Below are 17,384 nucleotides of genomic sequence, written 5' to 3'. Positions count from 1 at the left end.
AGATATACATGTCAACACATGCAGAAAGCATTTAACAAACTTAGCTAATTCAAATGAATAAATTCACTCCAGTGTAGCTCTGGACATTTGTACTCTAACTGGCAGTGCCACATCCTGATCTTTTTCATATGACCATTTTAAACAAAGCTTCATATCTCAACTATAAGGGTTACTAAAGAAATGTAAATGGCAAACTGTTCAGCAAAAACAAATCTTTATAGTGGTAGTGTATATTAGATTCTAGGTTTTATATGTCATAATAAATACAGTAAATATTAATTTTGTAATATTTTTTAAACAAGTTACAATACTTAATAATGAATCAAGGCTCACATATATTGTTATCGACATTTTGATTGTCCGTTTGTGATCTTTCATATGAGGCTTCGCAGTTCTGTATAGTTGGGTGTTGAGATATTTAGAGGAATATGAAAATTATGTCACTATAAATAAATAACATATGAACAAATATTAATACCTCTTTAGCAGCATTGGACAGAGGTAAAATATCAATGCAGTTCTGCTGCCCATCATGTGAGGTTTAAGATTAAATGTTTCAAGATCTTGTATGTAGCATGATTTTATAATTATTAATTCTAATATGGACAGACTATATTAGATGTCTAGAGGCATCATCAGGATGTAAGTACAGAAAGCTTGGATGTGTCAATAAAAGGTGTAATGAGTTTTAGCTGCACATAAGAAAATAATTATATAGGACAACAGGTAAGTGTATACATACCAGAAATACATGCAGTAGGTTAGATAACTAAATACATCCATGTTAATCACTAAACTAAATGACAGTAATGTGCAGAACAAAATACTAAGTGAAGCTTAAATTTAAAACAACAGGCTAAAGTTTGATATATACAGACAATTTGGGTAGATTAACAAAGTACTCACTGTACTGTAAGGTAGAAATACACCAAACACATTAGCTAAAATATATTTAATTTGTATTTTACCAGACAACTCCACTGCATAAAATAAATGCTCCCTTAATATTGTTCTGAATGCAGAATTGACTGATCTGTACTTTACAGAAAAAGGAAGCTTGTTCCAGAGATTACCTATATATATAGTTAAAACGCAGTACATTAGCATATGTTTGTTGATTTAGAAATGTGGATTAAGCATCCATTTGAGGATATAAACTCATGCAGAGGATTATGCATGGTAAGGGCATTAACTAGATCTGGATATCTGGGCATGTAAGGTAGCTTATGCACAAATTTAAACTGGACTGTGGACAGCTACTGGTTGACCTCCGGTCAATATAGGCACAGTGCATGGTTCAGCCGTGCTGCTCAGCAGCAAGCCTGGATATCTGCCTTCATCCTTGTTTTGCATGCTTATGTTTTTGACTTTGGCATTCACATTCATATGTAGACTGCTTTCTCACCAGAGGTACCAAGGCAGACACTTACATGGGAATATATTAGCATCCTTTGCTGTGGCTACCTCATACAAATGGCACATACACAACTTTAAGCTCATCTTACATGTCATGCAAAGATCATACTAATATACCTTTCAACTGAAATTTCTGCTTCTTGTAATGCTATAGATGGTAAACATTAATGTCGATGGGACCACTTGTTTCCAGCTTTACATTTACCAGGAATAAGCTTGACAGCTGTGTATTTCTGCTATGAGCACCATTCATGAAAACAGTCCTTTCCACCTTGTTAACTTCTTATGCCTAGACATAACCTAATTCACACAGATAAGTCTTTTTCTCTAGTATTTGTAAATTATTTTTTGCAGTATTACAGTCTGTTTCACGTTCTATGTGCACCATATATTCTGCTTTACTTTTTATTCTTCAGGATCTATTGTAGTTGTAGTACTGACGGTATACTTCAGTAGTGTTGTAGTTGTAGTACTGACGGTATACTTCAGTAGTGTTGTAGTTGTAGTACTGACGGTATACTTCAGTAGTGTTGTAGTTGTAGTACTGACGGTATACTTCAGTAGTGTTGTAGTTGTAGTACTGACGGTATACTTCAGTAGTGTTGTAGTTGTAGTACTGATGGTATACTTCAGTTATACTTCTCGTTTCCTTTATACCTCTCTGAGGCAGGTGCAGTTTACTCAGTAACTCTGTTGCATTGGTGCTTTTCCTTTCCTCTCTAGTCACGCACTTTAAGTTCCCCATCATCTCAGCAGTTCTGAAGTTCAGAATGAGAAGCAGCACTTTGTGGACTTTTAGCTTCGTCTCCGACTATACAGTGGACAGCACATTAGTTTGCTAGTTAAGATGGCAGCACTGTAGTTAAGATCTCTGCCTCACAGGTCCAGAAATCAGGATTCATGGTTGCTCGTCCTTGTTTGTATGGAGTCTGCATCTTCCTTTTATGTATTCTGGTTTCTTCTCATCTCTAAAATAATGTGCCGATTGACTTGCCCCTTTAACTGTCCTTATATATTACATTTACACATGTCCTTGTAGCCCATGTTATGACAGGAAAGGGTTTTAGATTAACCACCTCACTTACCCACTTAACAGTTCAAACTCAATGAATTAGCATTCATGACATTTATTAACACTATCTGAGTAGGTTTAAAGTTCTTTTACATTATCTATTATCTATCTATCTATCTATCTGTCTATCTATCTATCTATCTATCTATCTATCTATCTATCTATCTATGTACCTATCTGTTTATGCATCTTTTTGTTTGCCAGATAAGTGAACTGGTCGACAGATAATTTTTAGTCATAACCTGCGACAAAGAGGCAGAGACGAAGTTACAGAGATCAAGCATGCAAAGCTGCTGAATATACAGTTTCAATGTATAATCTTATAAAATTTATATACTAATATGTTTCTGGGCACTTGGATATAAACATGTCCGGTAGTTGAATATACTTTCTAATCTAGGTTTTCAAATGATATAAGCTGCTGAGTATGAAAACAGAATTTATCAGTCTAAAGTGCAAAGACCTTGTAAATACCAAGGCCTGATATATTTAAATTATTTACAGATGTTAAATCAGCTGGATTACAAGATGCGGCCATGCATCACAGCAGGGATACAGAATTTTAATGAGTTGTAGATGATGGGTGTAGGTTGTAATGCAATGTTTGTCTGGGATCGTTGCAGCAGATGTGCTTCAGTCTGACAGCCAGAGGTGCCTTTAGTAATATGGAGTTTAAATTATCATTATTGTGAAGTTTTTGAGATACTGTATTCCAAGAGGATGAGACAATTACATAGAAAGCTTTTTTTCTGTTAATGCTAAGATATAATAGGGCCACTAGTTAGATTCCTCTAAATTTTTGTTCTTCAATGGACAGACTTTGGTCTAAAATTTGATTTTTAAAGGATGGGCAGTAGTTTTCATTTAGGAAGTTGAAGAAAATGATATTAAAGAGAAACAGTGACCTTCCCTCTATATGTAACCATTTGGATGTCTGTATGGTGTCACTCTGGAGTTCTTTGTTGTTGGCTAAATGAATAAATCTTAGTATTTACCTTTCATCTGTTTGCAGTACTGATGTGTTTTTTGGGGGGAACTCAAAGTAATAATGATTATAACATATTCTAATCTGGTTTTAAAGAGTAACACTATTACATTATTAACAAGAACTGTGTAGTCAGAGCTATGGTATTCACTGTAATAAAGCATGGATGTGAGAGATGGACTATAAGTAAGGTTGTATGATGGAAAATTCTTTCTGTTGAACTGTAATGTTGGAGAAAACGTATGAGAATTCTGAGGTTTGCAAGATCAAATAAGTCATTACTTAAGGAATTAAATCCAAGCTGTTCACTGTAACATCTGATAGTAAAATTGAAAATCTAGATAATGCAAAGTCAGGGTTCACTAGATAAGATTCTGATACTGGGAAAGATCGAAGGCTATTGAGGAATGGGCTAAGGTGGACAGACAGCATTACTGACATAGTGAATATGAAATTGCAAGAACTTAAATAAGCAGTTGTGGACAGACAGTCCTGGTCTGCTAAAGTTGACATGATGAAGAGATGGATTTGACTCACTGACAAAACTACAACAATAAACTCTAACCTGCAAAATAAAACATTTACTGCTGTTGATTGCCTTGCCTTAGGGGTCAGCAGATGCGATACTTAGGGGTCAGCAGATGGGATATTATGTGTGATACTTTTAGCTGGCCTGGCATTTTATTCACTTGAGTTCAGTGTGTGTGCTTAAAGACAGAGTTTAATTTAAGAGTATTTTGATATTTCTGATGTGTTGTAGAAGGAAGGAAGATGAGGTTTTATCAGGGTCCTTTATAATTAACACATAGACAGTAGCCAATTTTGATATGTTCTCAATGGCACAACTGTAGATTGTTGTGTACAAATCATTAGGTTATTGTAGCTAACCTAATTTCAAAGCAAGCAGAAGTCTTTCTAAAGTTGTTTATTCAAAGTTGTTGTTTTATGTCCCTTAGAGATTACAGTATCAGCAGAATTATCTGTATATAAGATACAGCTAATGCTGGATAAGTCATACAAGAGATTAATAATGACAATGACAGAATACTAATGGGGACCATGAGAAATCCCTGTAGTCTACACAGGTTCTTTCCAATGGGTAATTAGCAAAGCACTGTATTACCTCTTGAAATAAAAAAGTGAGCCAACCTCTGAATTAAGATGGGATGATCAGTGGTTTCAAATGTATGTTTGAGTAAAGGAACAGGGATCCCACAGAGAGACAATTTCCATACTTGAAAAAGATTTGGCTGGCTGTGTTTATAATGAAGTTAAGTGCTGTACTTTTGGCAAAAATTATGATCATGTTTCTTTATGCAGTCTAATATTTGTTGACTTATGATTTTTTTCCAGAATTTTAACAAGGGTACAGCTATTACCAAGATGACTATAGTTGTTTATTGAGGTGGGACTTGCTACTTTAAGGTGAGCGAGGATCAGAGAAAACTTGAATCTAAGTGGGATGCTTTTGGCAGTGAGAATAAGGTTGAATATGTGAATAATGGGTCCATTTAAAGCAGAGCTGTCTAGCTTAATTAAAGCTGGGTGTAATGTATGAAAGTGAGGCTTAAAGTGGTGGTCTTTGTGTTCTAGAAGTTTTCCTTATGGAGGCTTTGCTGATGGTTTTGAAGTAGAATGATGGCTATTACAAACATCAGGTTTAATATGGTACAAAGAGTCAAACTTGATTAAATGACTAAACAACAAATCGTTTGCAGGTGGAAAATTTAAAGTGTTTATGTCTGTTATGGTTTTAGGATTGGACTACAAAATCTTGGTTATACAAAGCTTTTTTATGGCTTGTACATTTTTTTGGCTCATTAAGAAAGATTGTCTAGAGCAGACGTGTCCAACCTCCCCTCAGAGCTCTTCCATGCCCCTCAACCTGTAACTGCAACATCGATGCACGCAGGCCCCAAAACACTTTTTTTTTTGTTTTTTCACCCGTGACCTGTAACGCTAATGTCGCTGTGCGCATGCACCAAAGCACCCTTCTAGTTTTGTTTTTGAGCCAAAAAAGGGTCAGTGTGTTTACACCATTATTTTGCGCCAAACAATCAGTGTGTGTGTGTGTGTGTGTGTGTGTGTGTGTGTGTGTGTGTGTGTGTGTGTGTGTGTGTGTGTGTGTGTGTGTGTGTGTGTGTTCTCGCTGAAGAGGGACTCGTGTATGGATTTGCCGCTGTTGCCTTTGAAAGGGACAGCAATTACCTGTGTTAATAGGTAAGTATGGAGTGAGTGAGTGAGTGCATGCATGAAAGCAGAATTGTGTGCGTGAAAGTAGAAGAGTGTGTGTGTATATGTATGCATGACAGGGAGAGACGCATGCACAAAGATCAGTCTACCTACTGAACACAAACAAGTTAGCTCACAAATATGTCATACATTAAGAGTACACTTTCATTAAATTGCGGCTTTCCTGACAGGGAGAGTGTTGTATTGAACATGAACTCATACCTCTTAACTGTATGGATTTTCAAAGAATGTCTGGATTTTTGCCTCATCTTCCAATTTGTGTCTTTTGCTTAGGAAATAAAAGTAGTCATCCAAGGTAATGCAGTTCCAGGGAGTAAGAATGAGACAGCAGCCTAGGGTTAATGGGTCAGTAGTGGACTGACTATGTGGGACTGTAGCATATAAAGTTGTATTGTTTTTTCAGACAAACAAAAAAGCCCCTAGTACTGTTTTTTTATTGGTGGGTTCTAAGCAGTGGTAGATTAGACAACAGTAAGCATAGCTTTGGCGGATCATTAATACTGACAAATCAAGTGGGCACAATGTCATTTTTTAAATGTTGGGGATTTTAGTGTGTATGTGTGTGCTTATCTGTTGGGAGTGCTGCAACTGTAGATGATTATTAAAGACAGAGACTTACGGACTGTGGAGAATATGTTTCTTTGTTTCAAAACCTAATACTTGGGTACGCATGCCAGAAGTAGATTTTTTAAGACATAGCTTCTTGCCATTTACAGTGGATGGATATTTACATTAAATGGACAATGTATTAGCGTGGGCCTGTGGGGTTCTGAAGGATGCCAAGTCTACCACTGCCAATGTCTTGTAAAGTGACCTGGAAATGGATATTGGGATGTTACTGAAAAAATATAGTAAATGGGCTTAAAAATATAGTTTAATTAAACAAAGTGTACTTTCAATTTACAGGCCATAATTTAATTTATTTCCGGTAGTCCAGATACTGGTAGATTGTATACCATTAGACTTAATTAGGGAGAGCTGTCATTCTGGGGAAATAAGCAGCCCTAGTTTCAGTAAAAGCTCTGTGGTTGCTTGCAGGTAGGAAGTTGCAGGATGTTGATGCAATGTGTTTTATTTATTATTTTTAATGCATTTGTCATTTCAAAGCATGGTTTTCTTTGATGCAAAAGAAGGCAGGACTGAATGAGCCATATAATGTATAACTGACAGTAATGGGATAGAAAGATTATAAGTGATGTATAATGTTTGCAGCTACAGTTGTTTCAATGGTGTCTGTGATGCATAACTATTTTTGGGCCTGTGTCCCTCTTTTATTTTTCGCTTTGTCCAGATTTCTTGCTCTAAGTTTGAGAGGTATGGTTCCATACAAAATCAGAAGTTGTATTTACCTTGGAGGACTTTTCAGCATAATTATGAAAAACAGAGCCTTTTTAATATCTCTGCTTATTTCCAATATAAACTGCCATGTAACCTTACAAATAACCTTTTTATTAAGCTACTTTACTTCTTTTGGAATTGACAGGTATGATTCATCTGTTCGGACACAAGTATAGAGTGCTAATGTGACTTTGATTTCTTGCAGCAGTCTGTGGTTTACATAATCATAATAACTTTTCTGTGTTTCTGGGTGTGTAATCAATTTAACAGTTTTAAAGATGTTTTCCAAAAATAAATAAATATATAATAAATAAATAATCCTCTCTACACTTTGAGCTATTGACAAAGTCTGGGAATTTGTTTTTTTCAAAAGCGAACGTCAGCATTACAGCTCAGTAAACTGTCAGTCTGTGAGTAACTTCTGCACAAATTAAAATGTCTGAATGTCAAATGGCTTTAGATTGGAGGGAAGTTTATTTTTATTTATTTTATTTTACATTTGTTTACCGGGAAAGTCTGACTGGACACTGGTCCATTTTCAGCGGAGGCCCGGGAAGAAAAGATCCAAAAATAACACAAAACAATATAATACAATACATAGAGAGAGAGAGCAAATTATGGATGTAGTACTCATACAATATGGCAGGGATTACATCTCGTAACAGTGAGAATCATTGAGGTACAGAATACATTTTTTTTACAGTTATGATTACAGCAAGGCAAATATCAATGAGTAAAGTTTTTAGGAGAAAGCTGTTTGTACATAGCTGAAGCTCTGAAACAATCTTTTGGTATGGATTAACCTGAGGATTGACACAAATTATATGTTTACACCAGTATGTAGCATTCTAGTTTATGGTTTTCTTATTGATTTACTTTTTGCCGAGCAGTTGTTTGTTGATTTATTGATGGTCCTTTTGGTGGTGGGAAATTACATGGATGAATCCATCTCTATTATGATTTTGTTTTTCAGATATTTTGACTTCCAGACAATTTCATTCAGTGAGTGGGTGTCATGTGATTACTGAGGTTGCCTATTTTACAAGTAGGGGCTTTTTGTGTGTGTGTGTGTGTGTGTGTGTGTGTGTGTGTGTGTGTGTGTGTGTGTGTGTGTGTGTGTGTGTGTATAAAAGAGAGAGAGATTTAATATGTATACTGAATATAATTTTGCAAATGGAATTCTTAGTTAAACATGCCCCTCTTCTTGGACAACTAGACTTGAGTAACCAATATTAGATCTTAGCCATCCAGCTGGGAAAGGTTAGTATGTGGATTTTCCATCTGGTTTGATGAAGGCTATGCTACTTACCCAAGGACTACATTTATGGCTATCCATCCAGCCATCGTGTTGCTGAACTACATTGTTTGATAATGAGAGGAGCTTTTTACAGAAGTTGAAGGTTTTTGTGTCAAGAACCTGTCCATAAAAAGTGGCTTGTTTATGTTGCAGTGAAGGCTGTGTTCTTTGTAGTGAGCGTTTTAAGTATAACCAGTATTTCTGAGGTAGAGGAAGTCTCTTAAGGCAGGATCTTTCTTAGCCTGGAAAGCAAGCCAATGATGGACTTTTTAGGGGCCAGTGAAAGACAGAGGAAAGCAAGAAGCTTTTAAGTCTGTTTGGATAACTAAGTGAACTTAGTCCTTTGACCTTTTTCGTCAGAAATGGTTGTAGTCTTTCTTTAGGCAGGGTGTTTTGCTGAGGCACATGCCAAAAGGGGCATTGCACTCAATAATGGCTCTTGTAATGGAAGAATACAAGGATGTTATGACCTCCTTGTCCCTGGATGAGATATCCTTACTAATGAAGTGGGCCATGTAAAAAGCTTTCCTTACAACGGAGACAACGTGATGGTCAAAAGTCAGGTTTCTATCAACCTGGGTGCCCAAGTACGATATGACTTATTGCGTGCTTACAACATTGTTATTAATGTGATAATTTGTGGGGACATCACTTGCCTCAAAGGGGATGATGATGCATTTTTTTGGCATTTATCTTGAGGCCATATTTCTGGCACCAGCTATTTGTTTGAGTGAGACCCTCTTGTAGCTTATTCAGAATTGTTTTATTAAGTCAGTAATGTGAATTCTTTACTTTATTGCAAATTTGTTGGGTTATTTTTGTGGATTATAGCATTGTAGGAATGCTGATGTTGACATTTTACATAGTTGGACTGCTGGAATGGTTTTTACAGTGAGAAATGCTAGTGCTGTGGTGAATATCTGTTTATTTGTAAGGAAAAATATATATATATATATATTAACTAAGATGTTAGAGTCAACTGTTAGATTAGAGAATTAGAATTAGAATGAGAATTAAAATTTTAAGGCAAATATTAGGCATTTATTACATTTATTCATTGTTCAAATGCACCTACAGTACAGCCAGGAGGTCGACTGTGATCTTCCGGAGCAACAAAAGAGTTAACTATATGATATATTTTATATGCGGCCCCAAGACCATTTCTGTTCACTCAATGTGGCCCCAGAAAGCCAAAAGGTTGGACACCCCTGGTCTACAGGGTATGACGTTAAGTGACTCTCATTATGTCTGTTTCAATTCTAGTACCCTTCCTGAGATTTAGATAGGTGGACAACTTAACTAAGTTATGTCGATGAGCTTTGCCAGTCAACCCAAGCCTTGCTCATGGCTTCTATCTGTTTTTGTAGATCACAGGATAGCCATTTTAGTCTTTTGCTTGAGATTCATCTTTTTTTTTTTGTATTGTATTGTATACAGGTGATCTTGACCTGGTACAAGCAGACTGTAAAAAAGAAGAAAGGGCTAAACTGAGGCCTTTGTTATGATATACAGAAAACCAGTCAATTACTTTTAATACATGTAATTGCATGAACTCTTAGGAGTCAGTTATGCTGCCTGAGCTAGATTTGTTTGGGCCGAGGTTTTATTGCTTTTAGTGACCAGTTTGACAATATGAGGTAGTGGCCACCCATTGAGGAGTGTTTGAAGTGCCTTCAGTTTGTCTGGTGTTTTTGTAATGAATTATAATAGTACTTTTTTGGACTGATTTTTGTCTGGATCCTTTATTAGTTAGTTTTGTTAGGTTGCTTAGTGACAGGAGTCTGTTCAGCTGTAGTTTTAGTGAATGGGGTAATCTGATATTGAGATTGCCATATATCATCACTTTATGATTTATAAATATGATTAAAATACAGCCAAACATCTGTGAGGTGGTGCAAAGTAGGATTATCTAGACTCAGAACTACTGTCAGAAACAATGTCTGATTTTTTTCAAAAGGACACCCAGACGTTAAGTAGAAAAAGGTAAGCATTATACAACAGTTTAAGTTCTGTGAAGAGGTATTCTACAGTGGACAGCTTACTTGTTTCATAAAATTAAGATGTATACACCTGAGTGCCTTGAACAGAAGAACTCTGAGCAATATTGGTTGCTTGGTTTTGTATAATACCAAACAATAAATCCCACACTATTTCCTTCAAAAGGAACTACAGTAGTTTTATTACATCAAATGTGCTGGAGCTGTAAGACGACCCTTCCAGTGAGTAACAAGTAGTTTAGCAAGCCACTTTTAATTATAAAGTTTATTAGATTTGCAATGTAATGTTTAGAGGTTAAACAATGTTTAAAAGCAGATTAGATAGGTAAAACCATATTAAGAATTCCAGCATCTAAGAAGTGCAGCATTACTGCTTTTAAAGGCAACACAACAGAAATGTTTTATTAATGTAATATTTTGGGGCACAAGCAATTTTACAATACTTGAGTAAGATTAGGATGACAAAGTGAGGGGTTCAATAAAACCCACTACATGGAATTACCTACACTGAGCTCCAGTTTTAGCTAAGCAGGTACACTTAGGGAGCAGTGGAGAGAGTCTTTCAAAACGGTAGTAATTTTATCCTTGGTATAGCTTTTCTTGCAGCCTTCTAATCAGAATATACTCGGGTACTTAAAGGGAAGCAAATTTCTGAAAGGTGAACAAAAATGTACTTTCCAATCTAGAACTGAAGTACTTCTTTGAAAAGCTGTTTACTTGTCTCCAGGTTCTGGTGGCCTGTAAGAGATAGCCTTATCTGTAATGTAGATGCCAAAGTCAGATATGTGAGGGGAAGAGGGCAAATACAGGCATTACAAACTGTGAATGACAGGCCTGTTGGGAATACACATAATATAAGATAACAGACAATATAAGTTATTGTAAACAATAACAATCTCAGTGGCAGCAGAGTGGTCCATCTAATGTAACCCAATGTCATAAGTTCATAGAGTTAGAGGTGTTTACTAGGCTGACAACAACAAGGGCCTTTATGCCTAGCCATGCATCCCAGATCTCTGACAAGTTCTGGTACCCTTGATAAGTGTAAGCAGGGATGTGGGAGATGCAACATTAGTTCAAATTAGTGTCTAAATACCTTTTGGGTCTCAGGGATACTGGTAGCTCTGGTTTGACATAAAATGTGGTTACATGCTAGAGCTAGTAAGCAATAGCAGTTCATGCCATTAGAGATGCTTATTACCTAAGTCAGAGTTACAGCATCAGTTGGTGGCATGTCCCCTAAAATGCCTGTGGCCTTAGGCCAAACATATTTATTTTTACCTCTTAGGTTGGGTCAGATGTGGAGCTTTTAGCAACTATACGACTCAACATCAGTCTCAAGCAGATAAGGTGGTAACCATATATACTTGGAGTTGCTCTGCTTTAAATGACAAGTGTGCCCCCAGACACAACATTTCTTTCCTTGCAGTGTGTTTTCCTCCTTAAAAAATTATCCCCATGCTTTCACATATTTAAAAATAATTACTTAGCAGTTTTTTCTTCTCCATGCCATTTTTTGGACTAGCTAACTTCCTTAGTGTACACCATGCTGGGGCTCAATGACATCCCATGACACTTAGTTGGGAAATTCATCCACTTCATCTCTCTTGCTCTTCCATCCTTTTGCATTTTTTTCAAAAAAAATCACACAGAGCAGGGTACCGTATATAGGGTGTTTGTAGTCAGAAGATAAATAAATCTGACAACCATTTAAAGCAACTTCACTAATTAACTGAGCTTTGCAAGACAGGAAATATGACACTTGACTTATGAATGGAAGGTGGAAAGAAGGCAGAACCGGACATTTACAAGAATATCACTTTGTAATAGGGCTATATTATTTCAGCTATTTCATTTTCATTCTACAAGAGCTGTTCATACTGGTATGATATATATCGAAAGAAATGTAACTGGCATTTTTATTGAGGATTCTCATACTTGACAGGTTTTCTTACTCCTTGCATTGTAAAGTAACAAGTGCTGTGATCTAACAAGACAGGATAGGACATTCTAATCTTACTATCTATGCCCTCAAATGCAATATGGATATCTGGATTTAGTAGAATTTAGTTTTGTAAGATTAAAAAATGTTATTATGTATTATATATGTATGTCTGAGTGTGTACATATATGTATATATATATATATATATATATATATATATATATATATATATATATATATATATATATATATATATTTGTGTGTGTATGTGTGAGTGACTGTGAGTGACTGTATATCGTTTCAGTTTCTACCCATAGTGGTCCTTTAAAGACTGTAAGCTTCTTCCTCATATACAATATGACCACCAAGTGAAATACTGCTTACACTCAAATAACCAACTAATGTACGTAAAAATATTGCTAACTTTGCCAGAAATCCATGACCATTTTGACAGTACATCTTAAAAGCATAGTAAAATACATTTCAGCGTGGTAAACTCAGTTGTAATATTGTTTCAGTATGGTGGAAAGTAATGTAGGGTACAATACCATCATTAAGCATACACTGTGGTACGAGCAACCTCCTACCCAAATTAGGAGGAACAGAGCATTCAGAACCTGCAGCAGTATGTAGAGCCATGGTACAAATGTAATAGTCAAAACTGTATTTGTTTAATCAGGAGCTTTATACTGATTTACATGCATACATTTCAGGGTACAGCAAAAATATAACATTCAATAACTGTGCTACTCAAATGCAGATGCTGAAAACCACAATATTTCAAAAACGTGTTCAGTTCAACAGTTCTAACCACAGAGATCAAGTACTGATGCTGAAAATATGACCAGCAAGCAAATGTTTAACAGCTGAACATGATATACAAGTAAACCAGCCATAGGAAAGTCGACTAGAAAGGTCCTAGCACATTAAAGCCAGTACTAAGTCAGTAGTTGGTACACAAGGCAGTGTCACACATTTTATCAAAGAAAGCACTGAAACATCTCTTTGAATGAGCAGCTGAACCAAAGTGTGGCGTTACTGAATAACAATGAGTGTGGAAGGATATGCTGAGATTTATGTGAAGCGCTGGAAACAGTACAAGTCCACCTCTTTAGCCTATGCCGGTTTGTCTTACGGCATTCCCATTATGCCAAATGTGCAGTAACTGTGAGAAGCTGTTAAAGACCACGTCCAGTAAGTGATAATCCCTTCATCAGACAACATTTAAGGAAAGTTTAGTGGATTTGTAGTGCATTCAGTATCAAGCACTGTACGTGTGAAGTTCTTGATAGCCTTTGTTGTTTGACTCCTGAAAATGAACTTTAATTAGCTCCTGAGATCATTCATGGACTTTCCTCTGAGTCTTGTGTTCAGCCTCCAGATTTTTAACTGTAATAGTACAAGAACAGTGGAAATGTAATCTTGTATCTTGCATATAAATTCCTTTTTTTCTGGAACAAATAGCATCTCTTACTTGTTGCCCTTACCAGTGTATCTAAACATGGTGATTAACCCTACTTTCCTTACTGACCTTAAATTATTCACACTGAAATAAGGCACACTTCTTTTCACATGCTTCACAGAAAGATGGAACCTGCTTGGTTTCACATCTCACCTTCAGGTTTCCCTTTATCGCACAGAACAGGTTTAAATATTATATGTTTGTTTTAGACCTCTCTTCAGCACGGAGGTACTGCAGCATGCTTTGTTGCTTTTTCCATCAGGTATGACAGATTTTTACTCTTTAATTGGAATCTTGCATTTACCTTCAGGTTTGACTTTCCTTGACACTACGAATGTTCAGGTTTGTTTAGCAGCCTCACGTTGCGATTGACTTATCAGTTTATTTAAACACTGCAGCTGAATGACTGCTCTTCATATTTGATTTACACACTCACTAGATCATTAGCTCTGCACACAATAACATATTCATTGTCAAACACAGAGCACGTGAAGTTCTTGGTAGCTCAGTTCTGCTGTCTATTAATCTAATTCTCTCTCTGTTTTCTCTCCTATATATTAATCTCTTCTCTCTCTGGCTTTACTCTACCTAGGTGAAAAGGCATCATGTCTGGGCTTAGCTCAGCAGTCATGTTTGTCATGGAGTTATAGAACTTCACCATGTCGGACAGCATCATCGCTTGTGTCTGTGCCAGAATAATCTCTGTTTATTAGACTCTTTCCATGGTTTATCTGATAGTTGTATGCAGTCATGCAGTCTAGACTATGTACTCTATTTCCTAGCAAGCACTTGCATAATATATTATGATACTCATTTAAAGGCATATGCTGCTTCTGCAGTGCTCTGTTCAGTCAAAACTTTTTTTTTTGAGGGGGGGGGGTTCTAGCACTTTTAGCTTTTTTTATTGCACTTATTTGTAATGAAGAATTTGACTCAGCTTGCTGTGAGATATGCTGTGAGCATTCTCCTTTCTCGTCCTGTGAAAGTACCCTTTGTGTTTTCTTGTGTAACTGCTGTTCTTTCATTCTTTTAAACCAAACGTTTGCAGCATAATTTTAGCACGATAAATTAAAGCACAGGTTACTTGTAACTACAACGAGACTATTTTGCCAGCTGCTGCCACAGACTCTTTCATTTGTCGTTTGAAATTATATTTTAATAGTACTTTTTTATTCAGCTGGAGTTCTGGTATATTCCCACCTTTATATCATTAGCTTTGTTTTTGTTTTTTTTTTTGTTTTTTTTGTTTTTTTTTAAATGTGAGGAACCATTAAGCCCAGTATCAAACTTTTGAGTCATTGTAAAGACTGAGAAACATAATACATTTGCAGAAGTTCTTGCATGCCTTTCATTAAACATTGACCAGACCTTGATATTGGAGGTTCGCATTCAATATTCATAGTCGTTAAACTCATATTTCCTTATGATTCGTGTATTAAATTGCATTTCTGCTTATTTTATCATATATCATATGTAGAATCAATTTCAAAAGTTTACCTGTACACAAATTACTTCAATGGTACTTATTTTATTTCATTATTTATTAGCATCTGTCTTCTTCTTCTTCTTGGAAAATCCGACTGGGCAAAAAAAACCTCCTTTTCAGCAAAGTCTACAAGTTTAACATGAATCCATAATAAATGATATTAGTACACAGTTACAATGTCTGTATATGTACAAATATTGTATTGAATATTTACAAGTAATAAACATAACAGAAACAATCATACAGGAGTTGTGATTGACAGAAATGGCAAGAATTGTTCAGATGGGCGCAAGTTAATAAATTTATCAGTTTATATTACATGTAGTTAGAGAGGTTTGTTAGTGTATCATATAACACAGAAGAGAGGAAAAGGAACATTTAATAATGATTACATATTGTACTTATGTAGCAGCTGCGATGGTGTAACAGTATTGTTGACTCACAGCAAGATGTTCTCTGGTTCGATTCTTGGCTGGGGTGCTTTCCGTGTGGAGTTTGCATGTCCTCCCTTGCAGTTGCTTGGGTTTCCTTTGGGTACTCCAGTTTCCTCCTACATTCCAAAGACATGTAATAAGTGGACTGGACACTCTAAATTGGCTGTGTGTGCAAGTGAGTGGTACAGATGAACTACCGCAGCAGGGCTGGCCACCAGGCAGTGTAAACCCTGGCTTGAGATGATTGTCACTGCTGAAGTGACACCCCGACCCCATGTACAAAATGGGAAAAGGGATTGAGGATAGATGAATGGATTCCACTTATGTGAAAAAGTGGTAGTGGAAAAGGTATCATTATATTTGTGTTATTTCCTGTTACTACTAGAAATTAACTGAGGAAAAGTTGAGGTTCAAAGAGAAAGATAACAAAGTTAAAGGTAGGAAGAAGTGGAAGATGAGTGACAGAGTAAGCAAATGGTTTTTGGATTAAGCAATAGTGGTAAGAGAGCTAGTGAATGGTGAGACAAAAGTTGTTAAAAAAGTGAGTAAAATAGCTTTGTGCGGTGATATCAGAGATGGGATATTTACAATATGTACAGGTAGTTTATAATTTTATGAGTTTTAAACATTTATGACAGTTTAGCTAACAGGTGTCAGAAATGATATTTAAGTTATGAGAGTCTACACAGAGGTTGAGTAAGAACAAGGCCAACAATTCAATAGGTATTTTTTAAGATTACCTTTGAAGGTGAGGAGGTTATTAGTTAACCTTAGTGAGACTGGGGTTGAGTTCCATATTTTAGTCACATAAGATGAGTATAGGGCATCTTCTGCTAGATTACAGGACTTTGGAATATTTAGAAGTTTGTCTTGTGCATGTAATTGTTTTGATTGTACATAATTCTGAATGATTCATGTCAGTGTTGACCATTTTTGTGGATTATATACATTATTATGGGACACAATTAGCAGAGAGTAGTTGAGATAATGAGGAAAGTCAAGCTAGTTTAGCTGTTTTAGACAGTACAGTGGTACGATATACAAGGCAGACTTGTTGCAAACTTTGCCACTTTATTGTAGCACTGTTCTAGTTGTAGGCTGTAGCTTTGTCAAGATTGGAGAGCCATATAGTAGGGATGGGTTTTTGGAGCTGCCTGTGATGGATTGTTTGATTCTATAAAATGTCCTGAGTTCCTGGAGGGTCTTTTTGATAGTTTGATATATATGCAAGTTGCATTTCAAGTTGTCTTCTATAAAGACCCCTAATAGTTTTGTGTGCAAGACAGTTTATATTTTTGTGTTATTTGGGGAGGTAACAATGAAGGCAGCCCTGTTCAGGTTGCGTGTGTGTGTGTGTGTGTGTGTGTGTGTGTGTGTGTGTGTGTGTGTGTGTGTGTGTGTCAGAAAGGAATAGGAATAGCTTTATTAGGAGTTCAGAGTTATTAAGCTAGGATTCAGTGGATGTGCAAGATTGCTGGATTATATGTTGAAGATGAGAAAGAGTTTTGTCAGACTATATGAGAGCTGACTCACCAGCATATTGGATTAAGGAGGCATGTGTGAATGCAGTGTGGAGGTTGTTAATGAGGATATTAAAAATAAGAGGACCTAGAATAGATCCTTGGGAGGATCATGATAGGGGCTGTTAGGAAACCTGAAAGGGCTCTTTGCCATTTGACTGACTGTTGCTGTTCTGACAG

The sequence above is a fragment of the Protopterus annectens genome, chromosome 2.part0 (genome assembly GCF_019279795.1).
Source record: "Protopterus annectens isolate FY-2018-M chromosome 2.part0, PAN1.0, whole genome shotgun sequence".
Classification (NCBI taxonomy): Eukaryota; Metazoa; Chordata; order Ceratodontiformes; family Protopteridae; genus Protopterus; species Protopterus annectens.
This window is presented reverse-complemented; position numbering follows the sequence as displayed.